Genomic DNA, 13585 nt, shown 5'->3' with positions numbered 1-13585 from the left:
CTCGGGATACTTCGGTTTGGCTTTAGGGACCCTCTACTCACTACCACGTCCGTGTAATGTTGTTTGGAACTGTAGAAGAGGTATAAAAATAGTGTTTTGTAAAATATTCATCAAAATAATATGCCCTTCTCACAGAGTTTTGACTAAAAACGGTAAAATCGAACTTTCTCATTTTGGTTAAGTGCAGCTTTGCACTTTTGCTTAGTTCAGGATTGTTGTTAATGTGTTGGGTCACCACCTATATAGCCCTCCTGCAGATGTCTTTGCTTGTATTGACAGATAGAGGAACATTTCTTCATTTTGTTTGTTGCTGTGAGGGGAAAATAAATAAATAAAAACACACATTCAAAGCCAAAAATCATTAAAGCAAAGAAAGAAAGTGATCGAGAAAGAGATTTTTTTTAGTTTGAGTGAGAGAGAGAGAGAGAAATCGAGCACAAAAAAAGAAAGCTCACTTTTAAGGTTAATTGGGTCCAAAAAATGTCACATCAATCTAGCAGTTTACAAGAGGAAATTGGCCTGGCCTTTTGTTGAGAAATGACTGAGATTGCCACATGGGGTTTTGCAGCAGACACTCAGTTGTTAAATTTGTAATGGGCTTACTGTGTGGGGTGACCTGTCCTGGTCTGATGTGTAATCCTCTGTGGTGCAGTCAGGACCTGCACTCCCCTACAGATTGTATTAAATTCATATTTCGGGCTTCCCACTGTGCAGTAACACTGTTCCTGTTAGACACAGACTGCCATGTCGCGGCCTTCTGTTTGTTCAAAATGAGCAGGTGCACATTTGGAGATGGTGTATTAGAGAGTGACACACAAACACACACACACACACACACACACACACACACACAAACCCATATATATATCCGGTCAAACCTGAGAAGACCTGTTGACTAGTGTGTGATACGTGACAGGGTGCATAGGTGGTCAATTGTTGGTCGGCATGCATCAGGCAGCTTTTTTGGAAAATATGCGTAGAATCATTTTGTTTTCACAGGTGTTTGTGTATACATGTGTATGCATGACTATGTACCATACAGAATGATACCAGACTTTGGACTTAGGCCAAGGTCTTTATTGTGTCTTCAAATAATTGATGGAAAGGGAGTAGGGAATCAACCCTCAACCCCCCCCCCCCAACACACATGATTGCTTGGTCTAATGATAATAAAAAAAGGATTACTCCTGTTCTAAGGAAAGGATCATGCTGAGCTAAGGTCTAATTGGTGAGTTCCTTTACAAAGTTGATCAAGTCCTGGGGCTTGCAGTTACTGAACTGGTCAATTAATCTTTCTTCTTCCTTAATGAGGAGAGGGATTTCCTGTGGCTGAAACCCAGCACAAAGACAGACATGGCGCCCAGAGGAGGTACCGTCCCCGAGCAGAGTGACCCCCCCCCCAATTAAAAGCGTTTGCCCCAACCTCCCCCTCCTCTCCAGGTGGCAAATTGGTCTGACCCAGCCTCAAAGGGAGAGAACTTAACCATGACTTCAAATCAACTTTACAGAAAAGGCAAAAGGGGGAGGAAATCCTTCCATGAAATGGGATTGCTCCAGTCAGATGATCGACCCACCCCCCGCTAGTTCCAATCATTTTCTTTCTTACTTGCCCCCACCCTCGTCTTTCCTTTTGGTGAAATGGAAAAAAAGTAACTTGTTGAATCTCCCCTGCTGAGCGACAGAAAAGGGTGCGCTCCCAGAGCAGACACTGCTGCTCACTCGGACCCCGAGTCTGGCAAAAGCAGGATGCTAACGGGGTTAAATATTGGCTGTCTAAGATACATGGGGTTAGGGCAAATCCATGCCCTATTAGCGGAAGCTCAGACAAGGAGAGGTCAGGTTTGGTCAAAGGCCAAAAGGCAGTATTGCATCTGATGACTTTGTGCACCAGTGTTCTGTAATGGCACCTTCTCAAATCCAGTTGAAGAGCCATCCAAATCCATTGTATTCAACATAATGCTTCCCATTTAGATCGTATTTGCCTGTACATTTGCATTTGTTATTTCCTGACCTTGGAATGGTCTAGTTGACCCTGTGTTTGCCCTGAGGCCCTTCTGGTTAAGTAGCCCAATCCTACAAATCCTACAAATACTTTAGCCTTTTTTTTAGACCTTTTACGTCAACACACCCACCTATGGAACAACAGAATGGTCTGCTGGACTGATGTCTGTACAAGTACAACTACAACTACAGTGTTTCACAGTACAGCTGTGCAGCAAAGAGATGAACATTCATTCTCTATGAACGCCACTCCTAGCCTTGTTGACACCAGACCTTTCTCAAATGACAGTGGGTCTGGAAAAGGTAAAAAAAAGTGTAGCAATGTAGCAATCTTGTAAACGAAGGTTTTAAATGCAGTGTTTTACTCAATTCCAAAGAAATACATGTCCATACCGGATTAATTATTGTATTTGTGTGCCCGTGTTTTAGGGACATTAGAAATGGATTTCAATGGGTTTCAATGGCCTATTGGCCAGATGGACCTGCAGAGCAAATCCCAAATTTGCTGAAAGTTTGTATAGGCATTCCCAGGCTTATCCAGGCTATAGGTATTCCCAGGCTTATAATTTAAGCAGAGATCCTGATGAGAGAGACTCATATTTGGTTCACTTGAAGACACTGAGTTTTCTGCTAGTGCTTTGGAAATGTCAGGGCTCTGTATCTAAAATGGTAAGGGTCATCATCCTATCCTCAGCCACGTAGTTCAGTCACCTCTTATAAACCCAGGACCTTCAATATAAGGTCAAGAGGGTTCAGTGACTCATGATTCACAAGGCTACTACTTTTTTTTGCAAGACTATACTCACAAAGACTTGTACAGAGACACACATGCATACACACACACACACACACACACACACACAAGAACCAGTATTTGCTTTTTGCTTCAGTGGAGATCAACGCCATACGTTGCGCTGCCCTACGGCATCCTGCCATCCAGGCAGACAGAGAGAGAGAGAGAGAGAGAGAGAGAGAGAGAGAGAGAGAGAGAGAGAGAGAGAGAGATCAAGTGTTGGTGACAAATGATCAGACAGATCTGCTGCTCCACTGTGTCTACTTAACACATTTCTTAACACATAATATAAATAGTGGCCAACTGGTTAGCACTTCGGACCTGTAACCGGAGGGTTGCCGGTTCGAGCCCCGACCAGTAGGCACGGCTGAAGTGCCCTTCAGCAATGCACCTAACCCCTCACTGCTCCCCGAGCTCCGTTGTTGTAGCAGGCAGCTCACTGGGCCGGGATTAGTGTGTGCTTCACTTCACTGTGTGCTGAGTGTGTTTCACTAATTCACGGATTGGGATAAATGCAGAGACCAAATTTCCCTCACAGAGTATATATACTTATACTTACTTATATACGAACATAGACATAACTACCTTTCAAGAAGGACAGGTGTGTTGCCATGTCTGTGACACTGTATTAGACACAGTGAACAAGTGTACTGTCTGTACTAGGCTCCAACAGAGGATGCACTTCTTAAAAAGCCTTAGACTGTATGGTGTCAACAGCAAACTCCTGTTTTTGTTACACTTTACTACTTACTTGACATAAGAATGACATGACACTGTCATGACACATGAACCCTAATCCTAACTTCTAACCCTAGTCCTAACCCTAATCCTAACCCTAACCCTAAACCTAACCCTAACTTGTTATGACAAAAAACGAATGTCACTTAATAACAGAAGCCTTATGTCATAAAGGTTTATGACTTGTTTATGACACATTCATGATATGATGTCATGTCATGTTATGTCAATACTGTCAAGTAAACCAAACTAATTTATCCCAGCTGCAATTAAGATGCTAAACTGACAAATGACTGTGTATTATTATTTAATATTTATTCAATCTATTTCTTAGCCTACTGTAGCCCTGATTGCTGTTGGTGTACACTTTTACCCCCACTGTGTTGTGCACATTCTGCTGAAATGCAGCTATGTTTTTTTTTTTTTTTATTGTCTTTGTTACATTACATTACATTACATTTGGCTGACCACATTCAATACCACAGTGTGTGAGCAGGTTATATCAGTGACTTTCCCAATTACTCAGACTTGTGGGAAGAAATAAACAAACATGAATTTTCCAGCTGAATTATAACTCCCCCTGACCTACGGTAACAATCGTGTCCTATACAATTAACGCCAAACCCCACCAAAAGCATGCAGAATAGGCGGGGGTGGAAGGCTGGGGCTGTTTTTCCACCAGTAGGTGGTAGTCACATTACATCAGTGCATGAAGAGGCTCATATGAAGAAGGTGCTTCTGGGAAGGAAATTATCCTTCGCATATGGTATATCCCCCGAAGGACCCTCCGACACACTTCCTGAAAGTGATCAGCTCTTGGGTTAAACATAGGCCAATTCCGACTTTTGAAATGATACTTTCTGACAACAGCGTGAGAGGGCTTTTTTTCCCTTTCCCTGTTCACTGGAAGGGAACACTGTGTTTGAGAAGCTCAGAATGTTACTATGTGGATCCATGTAGATTTCATATAGCTCTGTTGTTTCTGTATGGTATTGTACAATCGCATGTCTTATGAGAAAATAAATCAAGAGCAAGTAATGTAACTACTACACTGAATGTCTAATGATGATCATAATGTCCAGTGATTATCAATTGCTTTTTTGACCATTTGACTTTCATAAATGCAAATCATGGTGTGCTGATAATAAATGAGAGTACTGTGGAAACTTATTCAAATATGAGAAACTACAGCCCACAGAGTAAATGTGTTTCGCAACCTCTGAGAAGCTTTGGGCAGTTAATGGTTGTACGAAGTTGAGCACCGTTTCTACATTCAAACCTCTGACTGACCCTGGACATGATTGCAACTGCCCAGTGACCAATTAATTAGCGACCTCCTGTCGGTAAGCCGGAGCCAGGCGGGGAAGGGGTCAGTGTCGTAGGAGATGCAGGCCGAACCTTTACCATCTTTGCGTGGATGTGGCACGGAGGTCAAGTTGGGAGTCAAGTTTTTTGGCTTGGGCGTTAGGGGATTGGCGGAGAGTAATTATTTGTGGTGAGTTGTTGCTGGCCCCAGGGTTGGAAGGAAGGGTAGGCGAGCAGAAAGAGGTGTGTGTGTGTGTGTGTGTGTGTGTGTGTGTGTGTGTGTGTGTGTGTGTGTGTGTGTGTGTGTGTGTGTGTGTGTGTGTGTGTGTGTGTGGGGTGTTGGGGAGTAGGGTAGGGGTGGAAGGTGCAGAGAGCGGGTGGGCAGGAGGGGTTGTGGAAGGGGCACGGGGTGCGGTGAGACGGAAAGCACGCCAGTCCCGCTCAGACTTGATGCTCAGTGATTCTGAAAGGTCATGTCATGTTTTCTGGCAATTGACTCGATGGGTTTGGATTCTGCAGCATAAGGCCGGGACAGTGGTGTGTGTGTGTGTGTGTGTGTGTGTGTGTGTGTGTGTGTGTGTGTGTGTGTGTGTGTGTGTGCAAGAGCATTTTCTGTTTTCTTTTTTTTCCGCTCCCTGCTCTGCACGTTTACTGGGAAATGTGCCCTGAAGTTAGTTTTCGCATTGACCTTATTACTCTGCATTGTGACGAGCTCGCCACATAACTTGCTATCTCTCAGTCTTGGTTGCTGACTTCTCTCCATCTCTTCTATTCTTCAACACACACTCACAAACAACCATTCTGAACTTTTAGATTTTTCTTGTGTAAAACAAATTACATCTGTAGATAAAATCTTGTAGAAGTGATGTTTTAAGAGGCAATTGCACATGGATGCAAATGTGATTCACATATCACACAAGATAACATGCAACATAATTCAGCATATTTAATCCATTTAATGCAGAATGCAACTGTCAAACTGAACTCTCGGTCAAAATGTACACAATGACTCCTCTTGTCTGTAATTTGGGTCAGTTATCTTAGGTCTGACTTGCGCTGCAGTTATTTCCACGAGTAATCCAGCATCATCATCATTAGAGTGGATACACATCATTGATATTATTAATAATAATCTATTAGAATCATGCCCTTTTGACCTTTCTGCTCTTCAACAAGAAGGCTCAAATAAGTCAACAAATCACTTTGTTTACATTTTACATTTATAATAGTTTATATGAAAGTGTAAGTCCCAACGTCACTCTCTTAGCTCCATGTTGACTGGAGACTTTTAGATCTTAAAAACATGTCAAGGCCTTGTCTGCTACATATCCAGTCAACAAGCTGCATATTGTATGACTGCTTCAGTGTGTTGCTTTTAGCATGTCCCAGTCACAGTTTACAGTAACAGGACTGATAGAAAACACTGCATTCTTGTATTCCATCACCTTTCCAACATCTCTCTCTCTCTATCTCTCCTCTCTTCCTGTCTTTCCCTTGTCGTAGTTCACTCCCACTCTCCATTGGATCAGTGGCGCAGCTCCAGAATCACTTAGATCATTTTACCCGGGGCAGCGAGGGGGCAGGGCCCAGCCACTGACCTCACGCTTGCCCGGGCAGCGCTTTACGCCTCACTGCATTTACTGGTGTGACATTTTCTCCTGAGTTCGCCCTCCCCCCCTCCATCCCTATGCAGAACTGCTGTAGCAGCGGAGAGAGAGAGAGAGAGAGGGAAAAAAACTGATCATTGTCTCTACAAATATCAATCAAATGAACAACAGCTGGGGTCAATCTCCTGTCAGAGCTCTCCCCGTTTGGTACTCCGGCGCTCATGTAAAATGACAATAATGACAGAATGTCACAAATGATATCAAATCTCATAACTTTTTTAAAGCCACAACCAGGAAAAAATAAACACACCACAAACCCCCTCTCACAACACCCACTTGTATCCAGCCCCCTCTTTCTCTCTTTCTCTCTTTTTTTTCTCTTTTCGGCATCGCATCTCCTCACCTGACCTAACAGAGTCTCCGCCACTCACTCGACATGGTGTTTGTGTGCCCCCGGAAGCCCTCCCCCTGTGAAGACAAATACAACCCCAGCCATGGGTCATATGATGGTCATGACATTATTAAAAGATCAATTGTGCCTTAAAACATTGCCTCTCCACGGCAGGGGTAGGGCTTGAACAGATGGGGCTTATGGTGAGCCGCTTTCATATCTATTTAAAGAGCTTTACAGACAATGATCTAATGAGACATTTACATTTGGTTCCTATAGATTTGACAGCGCTTTGACCAAAGCAACTCTGACGGGAGTGCTTGATTTAGCTTGCACATTTAGAAACAAAAAGAAGAAAAAAAAAACATGAGGGGAAAAATGTGCACTGTTGACAGCACATTACTTTTACTGCTTCACACCGTAACACATACGTGATCATTGTTCATTCAAATGCTCTGTGGTGGTGTGTGTGTGTGTGTGTGTGTGTGTGTGTGTGTGTGTGTGTGTGTGTGTGTGTGTGTGTGTGTGTGTGTGTGTGTGTGTATGTGTGTATGTGTATGTGTATGCACATGTGCATCCCTCTAATCATTCCCCTGTGTCTCTTTCTTGACATTTTAATTAAGTACGTCACATGTCATGTCTTTGGTTACTATGTTTGCCTTACAAGTTCTAGTCACCCATGTAAGTGAAATTATAAGAATCTGTCGGCTCATGACAAGCTGTTACTGTGGCAATTATGCATGTGTAGTCAAAGCATGGGGAGAGGGAGAGAGAGAGAGAGAGAGAGAGAGAGAGAAAAAAAAGAACATGATGTGTGCATAGATCGTCCGAAGTGTCGAAGGGCTTTGTTTTGCTTTTCTGAGCTCTTTCTCAGAAACGGTGCAATGGGAGGGAGGGGCGAAGTGCGCAAGAGAGCGAGTGAACACGCGAGCAGAATGGAGAGAAGGAGGGATGGAGGGATGGAGGGAGGGAGGGTAAGGGTAAGGGCAAAGGGTGGGCAGTGTGTAAAAGCAGGACACACTGTCCCGGGATTCAACACGTGTCCGCTGAAGCCTGGAGCTTCCGCAACAATCTGTTCCACTTGGTTCACTTCTGTGCCGTGACCTCGATTTTTGACTGTTGCTGAGGTGGAGGCTCCTCACGCTCCAGGTTCTAACATGAGCACCCCTTGCCCTGACAAACCACTGTACTCCCCAGAGGAGGCCGATCACCAGCCACTTCACCCTGACCAGGAGGCCATTGGTGTGTGTCTATCTCTGTGTGTGTAAAATCAGCAATAGTGATGGTGGCTGTGGTACAGGTTGGATGAGGATATGAGAGGGAGACAGAGAGAGAGAGAGAGAGAGAGAGAGAGAGAGAGAGAGAGAGAAAGGGAGAGAGAGAGACAGAGAGAGACAGAGGGAGAGGGATGGTGCTGTGAGAGAAGAAAACAAGTTCTAGGAGAGATAACTAGGGCTCTGTGTCCCCCCTCTATCCTGGGCCAGGGCGCCATCACGACGACACTTTCAATTGGGGTCAATTGGACTCCCGCCTCTGGATTTCAGACGGCAGCTCTGCCTAGGGGTAATCAGAGGCTGAGGAAATAATTGGCTTTGTGCAGGGGCCGCCTGCCTGAGTGCAGAGAGAGGGAATGCTGATGCACAACAGACTGCGCTGGAACACTAGGGGTCAGTGGCAGTCCATGGAAGGCAAACCAGTAATGTCGAAAGTCTAGAAAACATTGCATTCTGTTGCTGGGCAGGCTCAAAAGCAGACAGACCTTTGAAGGGTTACTTGCAAACTGAATGAGCTGAAAAGCGTATAATATCTGAAAATGTATGTTAATATGCTTCTGTTAGCAAAAAGCGCAACATATCATTTTAAAATGTTAAAGCGCTAAACTGTGATGAAGCACAACTTAATATATAACTCAATAACTGAAAAATAAGAACTTCAACTCATGATAATAATCTCACCAGTCAGTTTGCCTAATAATTAATAACATAAACAACAGCGGCAGCAACAACAATGAAAACAAAATAAATCAACAACAATAATAATGCCATTCAATAGAGTGGGGGACAAGATGAATAGACAGTAGCTGCATTGTAACCTGCCACCGCACAGTTATCAAATCTCTCGGGCTTGCTTCCAATTACTCCTTCCCCATCGCCTCGACTTTGCCGCTCTCACCCCACTAATTACCACGGAGTTTACCGGGCGCCTTTGCAGACCCTTCCTGCTCTGCCTGGACCACTACAGTAAAAGAAGCGGTGACACCAAGGTCTAGTAATTATCTAATTGTTTGAGCCATGCCGTTCTTTGATTTATGGTGGTGTATCAGTGGCTGACCTGATTTATAATGAGGTCCCCCCACTTGTGAAAATCTGAACCTGAATTATGTGGCACCGGTCCAATTATTTCTTTGTGAGGCTGAGGCTCCTGTCGACATTGATGATGTGCATTGCAAATAGCTGCCATCCCAGCTTTTGCCTAATCACAATAATATGATCCATCATTCTGGAGAGGACTGCTCCCCTACCTCCCCACCCTCGCTCCACCTTGGGATGAAGTCTGTTGACTCTATCAGTCTCCGGATGGCGAAACATTGCTGCATCATTTAAGGTGTGTATCTCCTGAGTGATTTGTGTATTTTGTGTGTTTCCATTGGCCCGAGGCAAGTTGTAGATGAGTTTCACCTGACAGTGGCATTGGCCGCACACCTGCTAATCTGTCTGCTGTGCACCAGAGCAAAGGGGCAGGGGTGGGATGGGGGCATGGAGGTGGGGGCTGAGCAAGGAGCTCCAGTCCGCTCCATAAATCCCAGCCAACCCCCTACCTCCCCACCTCCCCATCCCCCTATTACCAAGTTCAGGCCACAAAGTCAAAGAACTGGGCAGTAAGTGGAGCAAGTTGCTTGGCACAAGGACAAATCTGACAGAAAACATAAGGCCCCCACACACCGTCTGGACAGCAGGGGGTGAGGGGGTGGGTGGGGTGCTCGTTTGAGGAATCGACTGCGAGCTCATCCACTCCATGGCTACACAGATGAGACGGCCCTCTCAAATTAGTGCTGAGAGGGGTGACTGTGCTCCGCAAGCATCTGATGAAGAGACGCGCGGCTGCCACTATTTGCGCCGCTAAGGCATTCATCAAATTAATTACTGGTGCGCCCAGCCACCTCTCTGATACCTCTTTATTTTGAGGCCTGTAAATGGGAGCCGAGACACGCTGTGACAGAGGGGCCTAATACACCCACAGCCTCTCAGAGCACATAATTAATTGAAAACTTCACCGGCTTGACAAATTGGAATGATGAATCTATCTTCCATAAATAGCTTAAGAAAGGGAAAAAATGCATAATCAGTCAAAAATGTAGACGCAACATCTCGCTCTCTCACTCTCTCTCTCTTTCTCTCTCTCTCTCTCTCTCTCTTTCACTAACTCACTCTCTCACTCTTTTTCTCTGTCTCTCTCTCCTACTCCATGGCGTATTGAGATCCATTAGGGCGAGGAGAAAGTATGGCTTTGTAAAAAGACTGGCTGCCTCCTTCAGTCCCTCCAGCTCGATTGATAACTTTAGCTCCTCAATTTAATAGAGGGGGTCAAGGTAGAGCTGTTCCTTTGTATAGTTCAACAGAAATACTGTAACAAGGAAACATCATGAATCACAGCTTTTTCCTTTTTACGTTTCCTTTTTTTTCTTCTCCTGTCTTCTCTACACTCATACTACTGAGCAGATGCTGGTACACACACACACACACACACACACACACACACACACACACACACACACACACACACACACACACACACACACACACACACACATATACCTGATCTCAAATTCCTACAGCATTTACTCACTGCTGCACTGTATCCTGTGTTGTTTGTATGGTTAAACAAAAGACAACAAAAACAAAACAAATAGCTCCAGGACAATTGCAAATAAATCATTTTATTTGATAAACAATGGGGTCTCTGCCCACTTAAGGAAAGCAAGAGTTCAAGTGGGTTTTTCCAAATGGTATTTCCTCAAAACACGAACAGCATAGCGCTGACACGTAACATAATTTAGATCACATTTCTGGGCATCAGGGTGTAAGGAGGAAGGGAAACCACGCAGAGCTATTTTGAGAGGGAACATTATGCATCACTTGATTAATTACATAGTTGTCTTAACATATAAAATGACTCTGCTCCCTTGAGTCAAATTGTGACCCCTTGTTAGCTTCACTTACTGAAGTTCAATAGACTTATAGTGAATACATTTCTGGAGATAATGAGGCATTCAGCAGATTCTGCCCACTGCTTGACTGAAAGGGCATCTATCAATACACCCGATGGAGGCAGATCGAATGAGACAAGAACCAAGCCACACTTCAGAAATCGACATTTCTTGTAACCTCATCAGACGATAACTAGTCATGTGGACTGAAACAAATTTTGACGGAGCACTTGTGTACATGCTCAACATTAAAAGTATCCAGTTTACTTACTGTATTCATGTTACAGTAGGGAATTAGTCTGATATTATTTACATGCACAGCGTTATAAGTGGACTTGCTGTATCGAGAACTGCTGCGTATTCAACCCCTTGCCATGCTGGCGATTATACATAAGCCTACTAGAGTTGATTGCATAGGACTGTGGGATGCTGTAATATTGGACAAAAAAGACCATGGTTGAATAAGGGGTGCGTGACCAAAGCGTGACTGTGGCAGGTGACCAGATGGACTGCTGGTAAATTATTAAGGGCCCTCTGAGTGAGGACACGTCCAGAGCACAGGCTGTACAGTACACTGCTGCTGCACCTGTAGTCTCAGGTCAAGCTTCTACAGATGTCCAGTCACAGCCCTGACCACTCACACTGGATACAGTACCTTCCATTTAGTCAGAATTGCATGTGGTGAGGCCACTTACAGTCACATTTTTTAAATCATTTTCACACTTGTCTCAATACCATGTTCACCTTTGCAAAACACTTAACACTTTCACCATATCAGTATGTGAGCTAATGTGAGCTATATGAGCTAATATTGGTATGTGTATCCTTTTGCATTGCTTTCATACAAAATCTATACACATGCATGTCTATACACAACCTATTGAGATAGTTGTAACTATCTAGTACTACTGTATATTTTATGTTATGGGCTATGAGAGTAAGAAAATGACCTAGAAATGCAACTACAGTCAATTCACAGTGAAGGTCTCGTATTGAGTACACAATTTTGTCCAATGAAACTTTTATGTATAGTAAAGGCACTGGGACTCCTACCCAGGCCACAGTGCTATATTGCACCACCAACATCTTTAACACACAAGTTGTTGGCATCTCTAATAATTTAACAAGCCAACAGATACAGTAAAAACCAAAAATGTTTCTTGGTGCCATGGTAGCTGATTTTTCTGGTGTACCGGTAGTGTACAGTAGGTGTGGATAAAATATGCTAAATATTTCTTTCTAAAGATAAGGTGGGATGTGATACTGTATGTGAAGTGTGAAAAATGACACCAAATTCAGAGGACATTACGAATCAGCATTAGTGAATTATGAATCAGCTATAGTAGTGATCTAGATAGTAGTGATCTAGATATTAATCTGTAGTATGCTACAGAAAATGTGCTGTAACATAGAGCTGTCACGAGGCTATAGCGGAATTGTATATGTTTTGGTGTCTGTACACTTTGCCCCTAGGTGAACTGCTGTGCTCAGGAAAAAGTTATTCATACACAGTGTTAAGAGTTTTGAAAAGGTAGACAAGTATGAAAATGATTTGGGGGGGGTCACAAAATATTCCTCTGATGTGTATTAATCAGAAGACGAAGGTATGTATTATTGTGCTTATTGTTGAGAATTAATCAGAGACTCAATGGTTTCACATGAACACACACACACACACACACACACACACACACACACACACACACACAGTACAGAGAGGCAGGGTGGGGGGCAGTGTACAGCTGTATAGTTCCACATCTATGCAGAAAATATGTGAAGGTTGCCGGTGTGAAGGACACACCTTTTCCATGGTAAGTATTCACCCCTAATAGGTTTAGGGCTGTGGCGTGAAATATTGGTGTGCCAAACTGGTTTGTGACATTACTGTCATCCCCTGGGAGCGCCACAGACTGATCTCAGTTCAGAGAGAAGCAAGGCAGGACAAGAGGTCCAAATAAAGGCACAGATGGATGAAAGCCCCACCAGTACACCCTAACAGACAAAAAAAACACCCTGCAAGACAATGAGCTTTCCCTGTGTCCTCTGAGAACTGCTTACATGCTCGTCCTGCTGCCATTTTTAATGATGTTGGTGAAGTGCTCCTTCAGAGATGCAAGGTATGGGATATGGCACCGTAGGAATTTCTAAAAATGTCCCCATGTTTGACAGATGTGGATTTGCAAAGACGGAGGGTTGTGTGTGTCATTAGGGACACTGTTGTTTTTTATGTAATGTCTGAAATTGTTAAAGACAAGGGAAGACTGAAGTGGGCAATGGGTATATATAATATTAAACTATGAAATTCCAAAAGATGTCACAAACATTTCACTCCTAATTTTACAAACCTTTAGGGATATATCCACACGGCATACAGATTTCTTGTTCAAGAAATACATGTCTGCCGACAAAAGAAACAGCCTTAGGAATATAAGTATGGCCTTTGCTGTTTAATTCTATAGAGACACATTCAACATTGTCTGTGCAATTCTGAGCTCAAAGTTCCTAACTATTTAGGCTGTATTTTGGATTGGATAAAAAGGAGT

The sequence above is a fragment of the Alosa alosa genome, chromosome 11 (assembly GCF_017589495.1).
Source record: "Alosa alosa isolate M-15738 ecotype Scorff River chromosome 11, AALO_Geno_1.1, whole genome shotgun sequence".
NCBI classification, from domain to species: Eukaryota; Metazoa; Chordata; class Actinopteri; order Clupeiformes; family Clupeidae; genus Alosa; species Alosa alosa.
The sequence above is the reverse complement of the archived record's forward strand: the minus strand, read 5'-3'. Positions refer to the sequence as shown.